The following is a 16311-nucleotide window of genomic DNA, read 5'->3' as shown; positions in this document are numbered from 1 at the left end:
AACACCCACCATTGTCCACTACTAGTATTATATGTAAACTACACCCACCATTGCCCATTACTAGTATTATATGTAAACCACACCAACCATTGTCCACTACTAGTATTATATGTAAACCACACCCACCATTGTCCACTACTACTATTATATGTCAACAACACCCACCATTGTCCGTTAATAATATAATATGTAAACCACACCCACCATTGTCCACAACTAGTATTATATGTAAACCACACCCACCATTGCCCATTACTAGAATTATATGTCAACAACACCCACCATTGTCCATTAATAATATAATATGTAAACCACACCCACCATTGTCCACTACTAGTATTATATGTAAACCACACCCACCATTGCCCATTACTAGTATTATATGTAAACCACACCCACCATTGCCCATTACTAGTATTATATGTAAACCACATCCACCATTGTCCACTACTAGTATTATATGTAAACCACACCCACCATTGTCCATTACTAGTATTATATGTAAACCATGACCACTATTGTCCACTACTAGTATTTTATGTCAACAACACCCACCATTGTCCACTACTAGTATTATATGTAAACCACACCCACCATTGCCCATTACTAGTATTATATGTAAACCACACCCACCATTGCCCATTACTAGTATTTTATGTAAACCACACCCACCATTGCCGATTACTTTTGAAGTCCATCGTTTATTACTTTGTTGATTATATGTTCTGAATCGTGGTACAGAGGTCCACTAGGACAACACCGCAAACTAGAAGACATACATCTCAAAAATTCTGAATTCTTGAAGAAATTTTTTTAAATAGAATATTTGAAAGTTTCTCTTCTCCTTGAGTTTTTGATAGGATAGTTCTAAAACTTGGTACTATGATTCCCAGTGGCAGTCGTCATAAACTAATAGAGAGATACCTTCCAAGTTTAGAACGTTTAATAAAAAAAAAAATTAATTAGAAATTTATGATAACAAATATAAAAGTGTATTTTCTTCTGGAATTGAGGATGAACGTATCTCTGTGGTAAAGCGCTCACTTGATCCGCGGTCGGCATTAGGTCGGTCCCTGTTAGTAGGCCCGTTGGGCAATTTCTCGTTCCGGCCCGTGCACAATGAATGGTATATCAAAGATCGTGGTATGTGCTATCCTGTCGGTGGGCCCATTGCGATATTTCTCGTTCCATTCAGTGCATCACGTGACGGTGCGGCCTCTCCCCTCTTCCGGGGAGCAGCTGTGTCACCAGACGTGGACCCCCACCCCGCTAAAGAAACCAGCCCATGGAGTGTCGCCAAGTTAGCACTGTCTCCCCGTTACCACCAGTGTATCCAGGGTGACGTCGACCGAAGGCTGACCACTTCCAACAACTCCAGCACCGCAGAGGAGAGTACGAAGCCAGGCTCCACTCCACCAAGAACCTAAAACTTGCTGGGTGCGAGATTTAGCTCACTGGGTTGAGTGCTCGCAGGATCGAACCACCTCGGTTGATCCATTTAGCTGATTGGGTTTTCCTCATACCAACCAGTGCACCGTAACTGGTCAAAGGCCGTGGTATGCGTTTTCCTGTCTGTGAGGAAAATGTATATAAAAATTCCTTGCTGCACTTGGAAAAATGTAGCGGGTTTCCTCTGAAGACTACGAGTACGAATTTCCACATGTTTGACATCCAATAGCCGATGATTAATAAATCAATGTGCTCTAGCAGTGTCGTAAAATAAAACAAACTTCCAAACTTCACTCCAACCTCACTACTCACTCCAACCTCACAACTCACGCCAACCTCACATTTCACGCCAACCTCACCACTCACTCCAACCTCACCACTCATGCCAACCTCGTGCACGTGCATGCAAGGTTTTTTTTTTTCATTTCACTGACCTGACAAATTTAACAGCAGTCATTCGGAAGAATATTTCGCGAACAGTGACGTAGAGTTAAAATTCTTATTAACAGGTTAGAAATAGATCTTAATGCATATAATGTTATTATTTATGATGTGATTGTCCCACTTGAATATATTGTATTTTGGTATTCTGGTTGTTTGTAGCGCTGGAGTAATATTGTATATGTTTATATGTTCTACTGCACAGAACGAACAGACCATAAAGTCTTCTTTTATATCCCTATATATTAATGAACAACTTGTGTAAGTGTGTACAATGAACTGTGGCACAGATCGAACAGACCATAAAGTCTTCTTTTATATCCCTATATATTAATGAACAACTTATGTAAGTGTGTACAATGAACTACTGCACAGAACGAACAGACCATAACGTCTTCTTTTATATCCCTATATATTAATGAACAACTTATGTAAGTGTGTACAATGAACTACTGCACAGAACGAACAGACCATAACGTCTTCTTTTATATCTATATATAGTAATGAACAACTTATGTAAATGTGTACAATGAACTGCTGCTATAACAAACAGACCATAAAGTCTTCTTTTATATCCCTATATATTAATGAACAACTTACGTAAGTGTGTACAACGAACTGCTGAACAGAACGAACAGACCATAAAGTCTTCTTTTATATCCCTATATATTAATGAACAACTTATGTAAGTGTGTACAACGAACTGCTGCACAGAACGAACACACCATAAAGTCTTCTTTTATATCCCTATATATCAATGAACAACTTATGTAAGTGTGTACAACGAACTGCTGCACAGAACGAACACACCATAAAGTCTTCTTTCATATCCCTATATATTAATGAACAACTTATGTAAGTGTGTACAACGAACTGCTGCACAGAACGAACACACCATAAAGTCTTCTTTCATATCCCTATATATTAATGAACAACTTATGTAAGTGTGTACAATGAACTGCTGCACAGAACGAACACACCATAAAGTCTTCTTTTATATCCCTATATATTAATGAACAACTTATGTAAGTGTGTACAATGAACTGCTGCACAGAACGAACACACCATAAAGTCTTCTTTTATATCCCTATATATTAATGAACAACTTATGTAAGTGTGTACAATGAACTGCTGCACAGAACGAACAGACCATAAAGTCTTCTTTTATATCCCTATATATTAATGAACAACTTATGTAAGTGTGTACAAGGAACTGCTGCACAGAACGAACAGACCATAAAATCTTCTTTCATATCCCTATATATTAATGAACAACTTATGTAAGTGTGTACAATGAACTGCTGCACAGAACGAACACACCATAAAGTCTTCTTTTATATCCCTATATATTAATGAACAACTTATGTAAGTGTGTACAACGAACTGCTGCACAGAACGAACACACCATAAAGTCTTCTTTTATATCCCTATATATTAATGAACAACTTATGTAAGTGTGTACAACGAACTGCTGCACAGAACGAACAGACCATAAAGTCTTCTTTCATATCCCTATATATTAATGAACAACTTATGTAAGTGTGTACAACGAACTGCTGCACAGAACGAACAGACCATAAAGTCTTCTTTCATATCCCTATATATTAATGAACAACTTATGTAAGTGTGTACAACGAACTGCTGCACAGAACGAACAGACCATAAAGTCTTCTTTCATATCCCTATATATTAATGAACAACTTATGTAAGTGTGTACAACGAACTGCTGCACAGAACGAACAGACCATAAAGTCTTCTTTCATATCCCTATATATTAATGAACAACTTATGTAAGTGTGTACAACGAACTGCTGCACAGAACGAACAGACCATAAAGTCTTCTTTTATATCCCTATATATTAATGAACAACTTATGTAAGTGTGTACAACGAACTGCTGCACAGAACGAACAGACCATAAAGTCTTCTTTCATATTCCTATATATTAATGAACAACTTATGTAAGTGTGTACAACGAACTGCTGCACAGAACGAACAGACCATAAAGTCTTCTTTCATATCCCTATATATTAATGAACAACTTATGTAAGTGTGTACAACGAACTGCTGCACAGAACGAACAGACCATAAAGTCTTCTTTTATATCCCTATATATTAATGAACAACTTATGTAAGTGTGTACAACGAACTGCTGCACAGAACGAACAGACCATAAAGTCTTCTTTTATATCCCTATATATTAATGAACAACTTATGTAAGTGTGTACAATGAACTGCTGCACAGAACGAACAAACCATAAAGTCTTCTTTCATATCCCTATATATTAATGAACAACTTATGTAAGTGTGTGCAACGAACTGCTGCACAGAACGAACACACCATAAAGTCTTCTTTTATATCCCTATATATTAATGAACAACTTATGTAAGTGTGTACAACGAACTGCTGCACAGAACGAACAGACCATAAAGTCTTCTTTCATATCCCTATATATTAATGAACAACTTATGTAAGTGTGTACAATGAACTGCTGCACAGAACGAACACACCATAAAGTCTTCTTTCATATCCCTATATATTAATGAACAACTTATGTAAGTGTGTACAATGAACTGCTGCACAGAACGAACACACCATAAAGTCTTCTTTCATATCCCTATATATTAATGAACAACTTATGTAAGTGTGTACAATGAACTGCTGCACAGAACGAACACACCATAAAGTCTTCTTTCATATCCCTATATATTAATGAACAACTTATGTAAGTGTGTACAATGAACTGCTGCACAGAACGAACACACCATAAAGTCTTCTTTCATATCCCTATATATTAATGAACAACTTATGTAAGTGTGTACAATGAACTGCTGCACAGAACGAACACACCATAAAGTCTTCTTTCATATCCCTATATATTAATGAACAACTTATGTAAGTGTGTACAACGAACTGCTGCACAGAACGAACACACCATAAAGTCTTCTTTCATATCCCTATATATTAATGAACAACTTATGTAAGTGTGTACAATGAACTGCTGCACAGAACGAACAGACCATAAAGTCTTCTTTCATATCCCTATATATTAATGAACAACTTATGTAAGTGTGTACAACGAACTGCTGCACAGAACGAACAGACCATAAAGTCTTCTTTCATATCCCTATATATTAATGAACAACTTATGTAAGTGTGTACAATGAACTGCTGCACAGAACGAACAGACCATAAAGTCTTCTTTTATATCCCTATATATTAATGAACAACTTATGTAAGTGTGTACAACGAACTGCTGCACAGAACGAACACACCATAAAGTCTTCTTTTATATCCCTATATATTAATGAACAACTTATGTAAGTGTGTACAACGAACTGCTGCACAGAACGAACAGACCATAAAGTCTTCTTTCATATCCCTATATATTAATGAACAACTTATGTAAGTGTGTACAATGAACTGCTGCACAGAACGAACACACCATAAAGTCTTCTTTCATATCCCTATATATTAATGAACAACTTATGTAAGTGTGTACAATGAACTGCTGCACAGAACGAACACACCATAAAGTCTTCTTTCATATCCCTATATATTAATGAACAACTTATGTAAGTGTGTACAATGAACTGCTGCACAGAACGAACACACCATAAAGTCTTCTTTCATATCCCTATATATTAATGAACAACTTATGTAAGTGTGTACAATGAACTGCTGCACAGAACGAACACACCATAAAGTCTTCTTTCATATCCCTATATATTAATGAACAACTTATGTAAGTGTGTACAATGAACTGCTGCACAGAACGAACACACCATAAAGTCTTCTTTCATATCCCTATATATTAATGAACAACTTATGTAAGTGTGTACAATGAACTGCTGCACAGAACGAACAGACCATAAAGTCTTCTTTCATATCCCTATATATTAATGAACAACTTATGTAAGTGTGTACAATGAACTGCTGCACAGAACGAACAGACCATAAAGTCTTCTTTTATATCCCTATATATTAATGAACAACTTATGTAAGTGTGTACAACGAACTGCTGCACAGAACGAACACACCATAAAGTCTTCTTTCATATCCCTATATATTAATGAACAACTTATGTAAGTGTGTACAACGAACTGCTGCACAGAACGAACACACCATAAAGTCTTCTTTCATATCCCTATATATTAATGAACAACTTATGTAAGTGTGTACAATGAACTGCTGCACAGAACGAACACACCATAAAGTCTTCTTTCATATCCCTATATATTAATGAACAACTTATGTAAGTGTGTACAATGAACTGCTGCACAGAACGAACAGACCATAAAGTCTTCTTTCATATCCCTATATATTAATGAACAACTTATGTAAGTGTGTACAACGAACTGCTGCACAGAACGAACAGACCATAAAGTCTTCTTTCATATCCCTATATATTAATGAACAACTTATGTAAGTGTGTACAACGAACTGCTGCACAGAACGAACACACCATAAAGTCTTCTTTCATATCCCTATATATTAATGAACAACTTATGTAAGTGTGTACAATGAACTGCTGCACAGAACGAACACACCATAAAGTCTTCTTTCATATCCCTATATATTAATGAACAACTTATGTAAGTGTGTACAATGAACTGCTGCACAGAACGAACAGACCATAAAGTCTTCTTTTATATCCCTATATATTAATGAACAACTTATGTAAGTGTGTACAATGAACTACTGCTATAACGAACTAACACTAAAACTATGAACACAAACGCCTTTTATTTAAACATAATTATTACCGTTTGTCAGCTCGGGTGTTGAGGCTGGAAAATTCCCGACTTTGTCGCTTGTTTTCTAGAGCGGATTGAGGATTTTGTAAAGGAGTGCTCATAAAGATTTAGAATGGGCAATTTGAGTTTATTGAAAACAAAATGAACCGATCTATCAATGCGAGCAAAATCTGTAGAGGGGTGGGGTGGGTGTATTTGTGTATGTAGGGTGGTGGTGGGGGATTGAGGGCATACATACTAACTAGACATTTAAAAAATATAAACATGGTCTGAATCTGAATTGGTTTTCAGGAAATTTAGTTTTGAATATTGTGGGTGCGAGTGCGAATAATTTTTACATGCTCATATTAGACGAGAGTTACGAGCATGTCCGTCCCGGGGTCTGTCTCTGGATAGCCAGTGACTTGCTCCGGGATGGGGGGATATTGTGGGTAATGAATTTGAAAAACAAAAAAGTCCTTAAAATGGCGGGGGATCACAGGTCCTCTGGATCCGCCAATGGTTTTAATAGTTTAATTGTAGCTTTGTAATAGTGGTGTCAGACATGATTATGACGTCGGTGACGTCTTCAGGTACCACCACTGGGAAATCGTAGATAGCAACTCCATCGGCGCTAATCTGTAAGCAAAAGAATATTTCTTTAAAGTTAAAGTTTGCTATGTTTAACCACACCACAAGAGCGCGTTGATTTATTAATCTATTACGCCATATAACCGTAAATAAAATGTGTTGAGTGCGTCGTTAAATAAAACATTTCCTTCCTGATTTATTAATCATCGGCTGTTGGATGTCAAACATTTGGTAAATTTGACATAGTCTTAGAGAGGAAACCCGCTACATTTGTACATAATTAGTAGCATGGGATCTTTAATATGCACCATCTCACAGACAGGATAGCACATACCACGGCCTTTGATATACCAGTCGGGTTGCATTGTGGTTGGGACGAGAAGTAACCGAAAGGGACGGGGCGGGACGTGTAGCTAAGTGGTACAGCGTTCGCATGATGCGCGATCGATGTAGGATCGATTCCCGTCGGTGGGCCCATTGGGCTATTTCTTTTTCTAGCCAGTGCTCCACAACTGGTGTAACAAAGGTCGTGGTATGTACTATCCTGTCTGTGGGATAGTGTATATAAAAGATCCCTTGCTGCTAATCGAAAAGAGTAGCTCATGAAGAGGCGACTGTGGGACAGCGGGTTTCCTCTCTCAATATCTGTGTGGTTCTTAACCATATGTCCGACGCCATATAACCGTAAATAAAATGTGTTGAGTGCGTCGTTAAATAAAACATTCCCTTCCTTTCTTCCCAATGGGTCTACCAACAGAGATCGATCCCAGACCGACCGCGCATTAATTATTAAGCGAAAGCTTTGCGATTGGGTTACACCCCGCAATATTTGTTTGAAAGTTGGAGACCTTAGTTTCAGTTGGTGAAAATGGACACGCTCGTTTGATCAATCTACAAACCACAGTTGCACAAAGTTACAAAAATGTGTTATTTTTGTTTGACGACATCACTAGAGCACAGATATATCAATCACCGACTATTGGATGTCAATGCGTCCAGCGTCGGAGATCGATCTCAAACCGACCGCTCATCAAGCGAGCGCTTTACCACTGCGCCACGCCCCGCCCCTTAAGAATTGCAATATAATGAAACATGAGTCTGTGACATTGAATGGGGAGGGGAGGGACGTAAAGCGCTCGCTTGATGCGCGGTCGGTTTGGGATCGATCCCTGTCGGTGTGCTATTTCTTGTTCCAGCCAATGCACCACGACTGGTATACCAAAGACCGTGGTATGTGCTATCCTGTCTGTGGGATGGCGCATATAAAAGATCCTTGGCTGCTAATGGAACGATGTAGCGGGTTTCCTCTCTGAGGCTATGTGTCGCAATTACCAAATGTTTGACATCCAATAGCCGATGATTAATAAAGTAATGTGCTCTAGTGGTGTCGTTAAACAAAACAAACGTTTTCTGAAACGGGAAAATATTCTTAAAATAGACGACTACAAAAAGAGCTCGTCTCTATAACCGTTACCGCTCAGAGATACATGCATGCGGTTTTTTAAATGTTAAAAATGCATTTCGTGGTATTAGAAACACCATGATGACCAAGAACAAAAATTAAAAATAAATAATCAAAATCTAAGTAATGTCTGATTTCAATGATAAAAAAATGTTGTTGTTTGGGGTTGTTTTTAAAAATAGATGGAATGGGTGTGTAGGGAAGGTTTAGGTTTTTTTTGTTGTTGTTGTTGGGTTTTTTTTTTTTTTCGGGGGGGGGGGGGGGGGTTGGGGTTTCTTTTGTTGGGGAGGCTGGGCTTTTTGTTTCTTTTTTGTCGTTTTGGTGAATGAACCAGCAAGAGAGTGAGAAAAAAAGAAAGAGACATACATGCAGATTGGAATAGTTGAAGAGAAGAAAATGACACGGGAACGAGGACATGTAGAAAATATAGAGGGAGAGGCAGCTAGACACAGAGAGAGAGAGAGAGAGAGAGAGAGAGAGAGAGAGAGAGAGAGAGAGAGAGAGAGAGAGAGAGAGAGAGAGAGAGAGAGAGAGAGAGAGAGAGAGAGATAGACAGACAGACAGAGAGACAGACAGACGACAGACAGACAGACAGAGAGAGAGAGAGAGAGAGAGAGAGAGAGAGAGAGAGAGAGAGAGAGAGAGAGAGAGACAGACAGACAGACAGACAGAGAGACAGACAGACAGAGAGAGAGAGAGAGAGAGAGAGACAGACAGACAGACAGACAGACAGACACAGAGACAGACAAACAGACAGACACAGAGACAAACAGACAAACACAGAGACAGACAAACAGACAGAGAAACAGACAGTGATATCCATCAGCCCTTCCATCTGATCAACGTGTGAAATCACAAGTACTAAGCTCAGCAGTGGAGTAGTCTCATGTGTAATTAATATCAACCAGGGTGTTATAGTCTGTTTCAAATTACATAGGTTTAGCAGTAAAATTGTAAATACATCTCCTATTTCTATCTATAACAGGTCATTTATTATCATTTTTGCACCGGTTGTTTTAATACCGTAACAGGTCATGATAATACTGACACATTTTTATGGTTTTTATTCCAGGGATTTTCATAACTAATATATAAAACTGGAAAATCACCTGGGTATAATTTTGATTAGTACTATAATAGACGCATTGTTTGTTTCATGGATGTCTGGTACCTTGGGTTATTATAAACTATAAAAGGATTAACCTAAGGAAGATGTGATGGTTTCACATGGTATATACTGTCTAGGCACGTACGCTAGGCAACTGGTTTGGATCTCACCTGATCAGTTTGGATGTGACAGGTTTCTTCTTGGCTGTTGTAGTACCATGCTTTGCATGCATCTGGGTCTCTGGCGCAGGACTTTGCGAACGATATTTCTGACTGCACGTGCTAGAATGATTTCGTGTATTCATGCGTAGTTCCGGAGAACTCTTCAGCACGATAAACGCTAATACGTGATCCGTCGATGTTACGCAGACAAATATAGATCAGGAACCAAACCACCAGGTTTGATATCAACCGACCTAAGATGCTATGGAAGTAGTGCATTATCTGGGGGAAATAAAAAACGTAAAAAGTTTTGTTGACAGCATGATTGGTCCGTGATCATCATCATCATCATCATCATCATCATCACCACCACCAAAATATTCATCATCCGCGACATCATAATATTCATCAATTTCTTTATCTGGAATTTTTTAGCGGATTTTATCTCTAAGACTATATATCAAAATTACCAACTGTTTGACGCCTAATAGCCGATTTTTTTATTAATAAATAAATGTGCTGCAGTTGTGTCGTTCAATATAACAAACTTTAAGTGTTTTATCTATTTTGTGTTTTGTAATGTACAGTGTATAAGAAAGCAGATTTAGATTTTTTAACTTACATGTGATCACATACAATGAAAGAAAGAAATGCTTTATTTAACGACGCACTCAACACATTTTATTTACGGTTATATGGCGTCAGACACATGGTTAAGGACCACACAGATTTTGAGAGGAAACCCGCTGTCGCCACTACATGGGCTATTCTTTCCGATTAGCGGCAAGGGATCTTTTATTTGCGCTTCCCACAGGCAGGATAGCACAAACCATGGCCTTAGTTGAACCAGTTATGGATCACTGGTCGGTGCAAGTGGTTTACACCTACCCACTGAGCCTTGCGGAGCACTCACCCAGGGTTTGGAGTCGGTATCTGGATTAAAAATTCCATGCCTCGACTGGGATTCGCACCCAGTACCTACCAGCCTGTAGACCGATGACCTAACCACGACGCCACCGAGGCCGGTTCACATAAAATGAAGAATTCCAATGAGTTCTGATAGTCATAGTATTAGGATAACATGAAACCTGTCTGACATTCAATTCCGTTGAATTATACATACAGATCCTAAAGGTCAGTGTATGATCCTTATCTGCATTCATAATTAGGAAGATAAGTATCGCAAGTTGGCTTACTGACGTTTATGAACAAGGAATTTGCTAACTATAGCAATAATTGTGAAGACTAACTTGACATGATAAAGAGGAAAATAAAAAACAATAATTAAAAAAAGAAAAAGAAGCGTAAGTGTGCGCTACCAAGTACTTAAGTAAGTACCCCACCCCCTATTATTTTGTAATAGTTATACTGTTTTGGTGTATCTCCTAATTTTTTTTTTTTTTTTTTTTTTTTTTGTGTGTGTGTTTTTTGTAGTGTTTCCAAAGTGTACCTCCTATATACCTGAACTTGTCATAGTAAACTGGTGCACTATTTTTGTCCCCATATGTGATTAAGAGGGGGCGGGTGGGTGTTGTTTGGGTGAAATTGAATACTTGTGTGCATATGCTGTTGTTTTTGTTGTGTTGTTGTTTTTAGTAATACCTGTATGTGTTCTGCTTTGTTGTTATTATTCCGATTATAATCAAACGCTACAAACCGTACGTCTCCATGACCTTGTTTACACACTTAGATTTTCTACTTTTGTTTATTGCTTCTCTTTCCTGTCCTACCTGCTACTCTACTGTCTTTCCTTTACCTGAATGGTTAAAATTTAAAATCATGTTCAGTGCTAACTTTCATAACATTCCAAATTTAAATGTATTGGTAAAATATGTGCGTCGCTTACCTGCTGGATATAGGACAACAAACAAAATCTTCGATATGTTTAATTCTGTTGTATTTTGTACTGTATATTTATTTTCCCCATTTTGTTTCTGTGTGCCTCCTACCTTGCCCACAAATAAATTGTTTTATATTTTGGTGTTCGATGTCGACTGACTTGGCGATTTACCGGGCAAGAGTAGGACTGTACTACAGTACTGGATGTGGTAAACAGATCATTGACTTTTTGTGTTCGTACCTTTTTCTAAGTTATAGATTTCTGGGGTAACGAGGTGTACTATTGGTTTTCTTGCTGATATTTTTGTCAGGGGATGTCCATCTAAATCCTGGTCCTTCCCTTACTGTGTCGGCTAGTTTATCTGTTGTCCATCTGAATGTAAATGGTCTTGTATCAAAAGTGAACCTTATTGAAATGGAATTGTATGATTATGACGTGATTGCTGTTACGAAACCCATTTAAACCCAAATATGTTGAATGAAGAAATTATAATTAAAGGCTTTAAAGAACCATATCGTAAGGACAGGACTTACAATACTTGGGGCGGTGTAGAAATTTATGTTAAAAAAAATATCATATCAAAACATAGGGATGATATGGATATCCCTGGTCTGGAAGCTCTATGGGTGGAACTAAATCATAATAATTGTAAAGTTTTAATTGGTAACCTTTATCGTGCACCATCTAGTCCTATGCACACATGGAATCTAATTGAAGAATCATTTAGTTGTGGCATGGATGATCGAATAAACAAGGTTGTTATTGTAGGAGATTTTAATTCAAATATTTTCGAACGCAACCATCATAAAATTTAGCATTTGTGTGCCCGCTTCCATTTGTATCAACTAATTAAAGAACCTACACGAATTACTCAAAACAGTAAAAGTATTCTTGATTTACTATTTGTCTCTTGTCCACTATATGTTGAATCTGTTGAAGTTCTAACTCCTTTCTGTAGCGACCATTCCCCAGTTGCACTTTATATTGGTCCCAAATTACAAAAAAAAAAAAAAAAAGGCATTCCAGAGAACTTTATGGGATTACCCATCTGCCGATATTTGTGGTCTTAAAACATTTATTTTAGACTTTGACTGGGATAATATTTTTGATTCTGAGTCGATTGATACAATAACTTCAAATTTAACGAGCATTCTATTGAATGCGGCTAAAACGTTTATTCCTTACAAAACTGTTACAGTACGACCAAATGACAAACCTTTAATGAATACAACCATTCGAAGATTAATCAAGCAAAGGCATAAGCTACACCATAAAGCTAAGACTCTCAACACACCAGTAGCTTGGGCAAACTTTAGGAAAATAAGAAATCTAGTAATTAAGGAAGTACGTAAATCTAAGTCCGATTATTTTAACTCACTTGATAACAAAATTAATAAAATTGATGATACTGGATCAAAACACTGGTGGAAGCTTATTAATACGTACTTAAAAAATCGTGGTTCTAGTAATTCAGTGATACCCTTGTTTGTTGATGGCACTGTCATTGAAGACCCCAAAGAATTAGCTAATGCATTCAATGAGTTTTTTTTATCAAATAATCTACCTTAGATTCTCCACCAGTAGAGCTTCCAATACTAGTTAGTATGGTTAATGATTCACTTACGGATATTGTGTTAGAGCAAACTGAAGTGGGGGACATCCTAAATTCACTTGACATATCCAAATCATTGGGCCCTGACCTTATTAGTAATAGATTACTGAAATTATTAGCTAAAGAACTCTCCTATCCCCTTACACAACTGTTTAATTTATCATTGTACCACTCCTTTTTTCCATCTGTATGGAAACTTGCTAATGTTAATCCTATTCATAAAAAAGGTATATTGACGAACTTTCAAATTATAGACCAATTTCATTAACAAGTAATATTTCTAAACTTTTTGAAAAATGCATTTTTAAACATATTTTTAGCTTCTTCAGAACTAACAATATTATAACAAAATTTCAATCTGGGTTTATTCCAGGTGATTCAACAGTTAACCAGCTTCTGGATTTGTATCAATTTATTTGTCAATCTATGGATGAAGGAAAGGAAGTTAGAGCAGTAATTTGTGATATAAGTAAAGCTTTTGATGGAGTTTGGCCCAAGGGTTTAATTCACAAATTGGAAAATGTTGGCATAAAAGGAAAATTATTAGCATGGTTTGAAAGTTATCTATTCCATCGGGAACAGCGTGTAGTATTGCATAAACATTTTTCTCATATCATTTCTGTCCCTATTTATATAAGTGATATCACTTCAAATATACGACTGTTTGCTGATGATACTTCGCTATATATAACTGTTGAAAATCCTAATGCATGTTATAAAATTGTAAACACGGACTTAGAGTGTCTTAATAGATGGGCACAAAAATGTTAGTAAAATTTAGTCCAAATAAAACTGAAACAATGACTTTTAGTCGTAAAAATGTATGCATTGATAATCCTAGGTTATTCTTAGACAGTGTTCATATATCTGAGGTTGAGGTTCATAAACATTTGGGTTTAACGTTTCAAAAATCTGGAGAATGGGACTGTCATATAAAAGATATTGTGGATAAGGCCAGTATAATGATAATTGTCTTCGTTCATTCAAATTCAGATTATCTAGAAAGGCATTAGAAACAATATATAGATCGTTTATTCTTCCCATATTTGACTATGCAGATATAATTTGGGACAACTGTACTACATATCAGGCAAACACCCTTGAAAATCTCCAATTAGATGCTCTTCGTACAATTTGTGGTGCTGTAAGAGGAACATCTCACCAACTGTTATATAGAGAAACCGGTTTCATACCTTTACTAGAAAGGAGGAAGCGTCATAAACTCTGTATGATATATAAACTTTCAAATAACATGTTACCAACTGTTTTAACCTTACAACTACCTCGCTCTGCTGCAGAACGTAATGAATACTACATGCGTAATGCGGAGAATCTACAAACATATTTTTGTCGAACAAAATTATTTTCGAACTCCTTTCCTTCAGCAGTAAAATTATGGAATAATCTGTTGCTTGATATTAGAAATTCTTCTTCATTAAAATTGTTTAAAATACAAATGAACAAACACGACCCTGCTGTTCCATGTTATTTATATGAAGGTGATAGATGGCAACAGATCCTACATAGCCGACTCCGTTTGGGTACCAGTGATTTGAATGGTCACAAATTTGTACGACATGTGACAGATACCCTTCTTGTATTTGTGGCCATCCAGTTGAAGATGCAGAACATTTTTTATAGTTTTGCCCAATATATGTTGCAGCTCGCAATACCCATTTACTGAACTATTATAATCTCAAGTGTCATACTTTGCTATTTGGAGATTCAAATTTAAGTGTCCAAGAAAATAATTCTATATTTAAATCAGTTCAGAATTTTCTTATTAATAGTAAGCGTTTCGAGATCATTTAACCATTTAACCATTCTAATTGTTTGCTATTTATTCTTTGTTTCTTCTACACACTCCTCTCTTCTATTCTCCCAACAATCCGTGTTATCTTTATTGTAATATTGTTCTAGCCATCTTGATGTATAACATGTATATTTGTTAAATGTAGGGAGAGGCCTTAATATAGGCACTTGCCTGTTGGCCAATCCCAAATTTGATTTGCCAATAAATATTTTTTAAACCAAATGATAACGAGTGAGCGTAATGCACAATGCACACGGCAGTGTTATCAATTAATGGCCAGTGTGTTCTGGTGTATTTGTTTCTTTGTTTGTCGTTTGTGTATTTGTTTTTGTTGTTTTGTTTTGTTTTCTCATAATGTTATCATTATGTTTCATCTATGTTGTAAGTATAACTAGTTTCTGTGCGGGTTTTTTTTTTTTTAAACATTTACTCTTGACTAATGTGAAGATATAAACGTTGCAATAAAGATCGTATTTCGTTCGTACTGAATTGTATTGTGTTGTGTTGTGCTGTGTCGTGTTGTCTTGTCTTGTATTGCCTTCACGAATCACTATCAAAACCGTGATGATATCAGATGTTCTTGAAACTCAGAAATTTCCCAATTACCCAAGATGTCCCAATTGTTTGTTTTTGTGTGTTTTTGTTGTTGTTTTGTTTTGTCATAAACATGAACAACAAACCGATATGTATATATAGGAGGACCTTCACTCCAGCGGAGATCGTTTATTGGAAAATACATAATTCTTAAACCGCTACAAACGGGACTGCCATTTCAGACTACTTTACTATTTTAAAACAAGCACAGATCAGAGCTCACTGGAATAGGCACAGCTGTAAGAACATGCCCTCACGAATCATTATTATTGGTGAAGCCCAAAATGTCCCAATTGCCCAATATGTCCCAAATGCGACATTTCGGGCCAGCATATGCCATATATGCCATATAAATAAAATTAAAGATATTAAAAGCTACTCTGTTACATTTGCTTAAATCGTTCAATTGTTTTGTTTGTTTAATCTCATTAAATAATTAATTAATCATTGGCTATTGGATGTCAAACATTTGGTAATTACGAATCAAATGCAGATATGCGTATG

This window comes from Gigantopelta aegis, chromosome 13, assembly GCF_016097555.1.
Source record: "Gigantopelta aegis isolate Gae_Host chromosome 13, Gae_host_genome, whole genome shotgun sequence".
NCBI classification, from domain to species: Eukaryota; Metazoa; Mollusca; class Gastropoda; order Neomphalida; family Peltospiridae; genus Gigantopelta; species Gigantopelta aegis.
The sequence above is the reverse complement of the archived record's forward strand: the minus strand, read 5'-3'. Positions refer to the sequence as shown.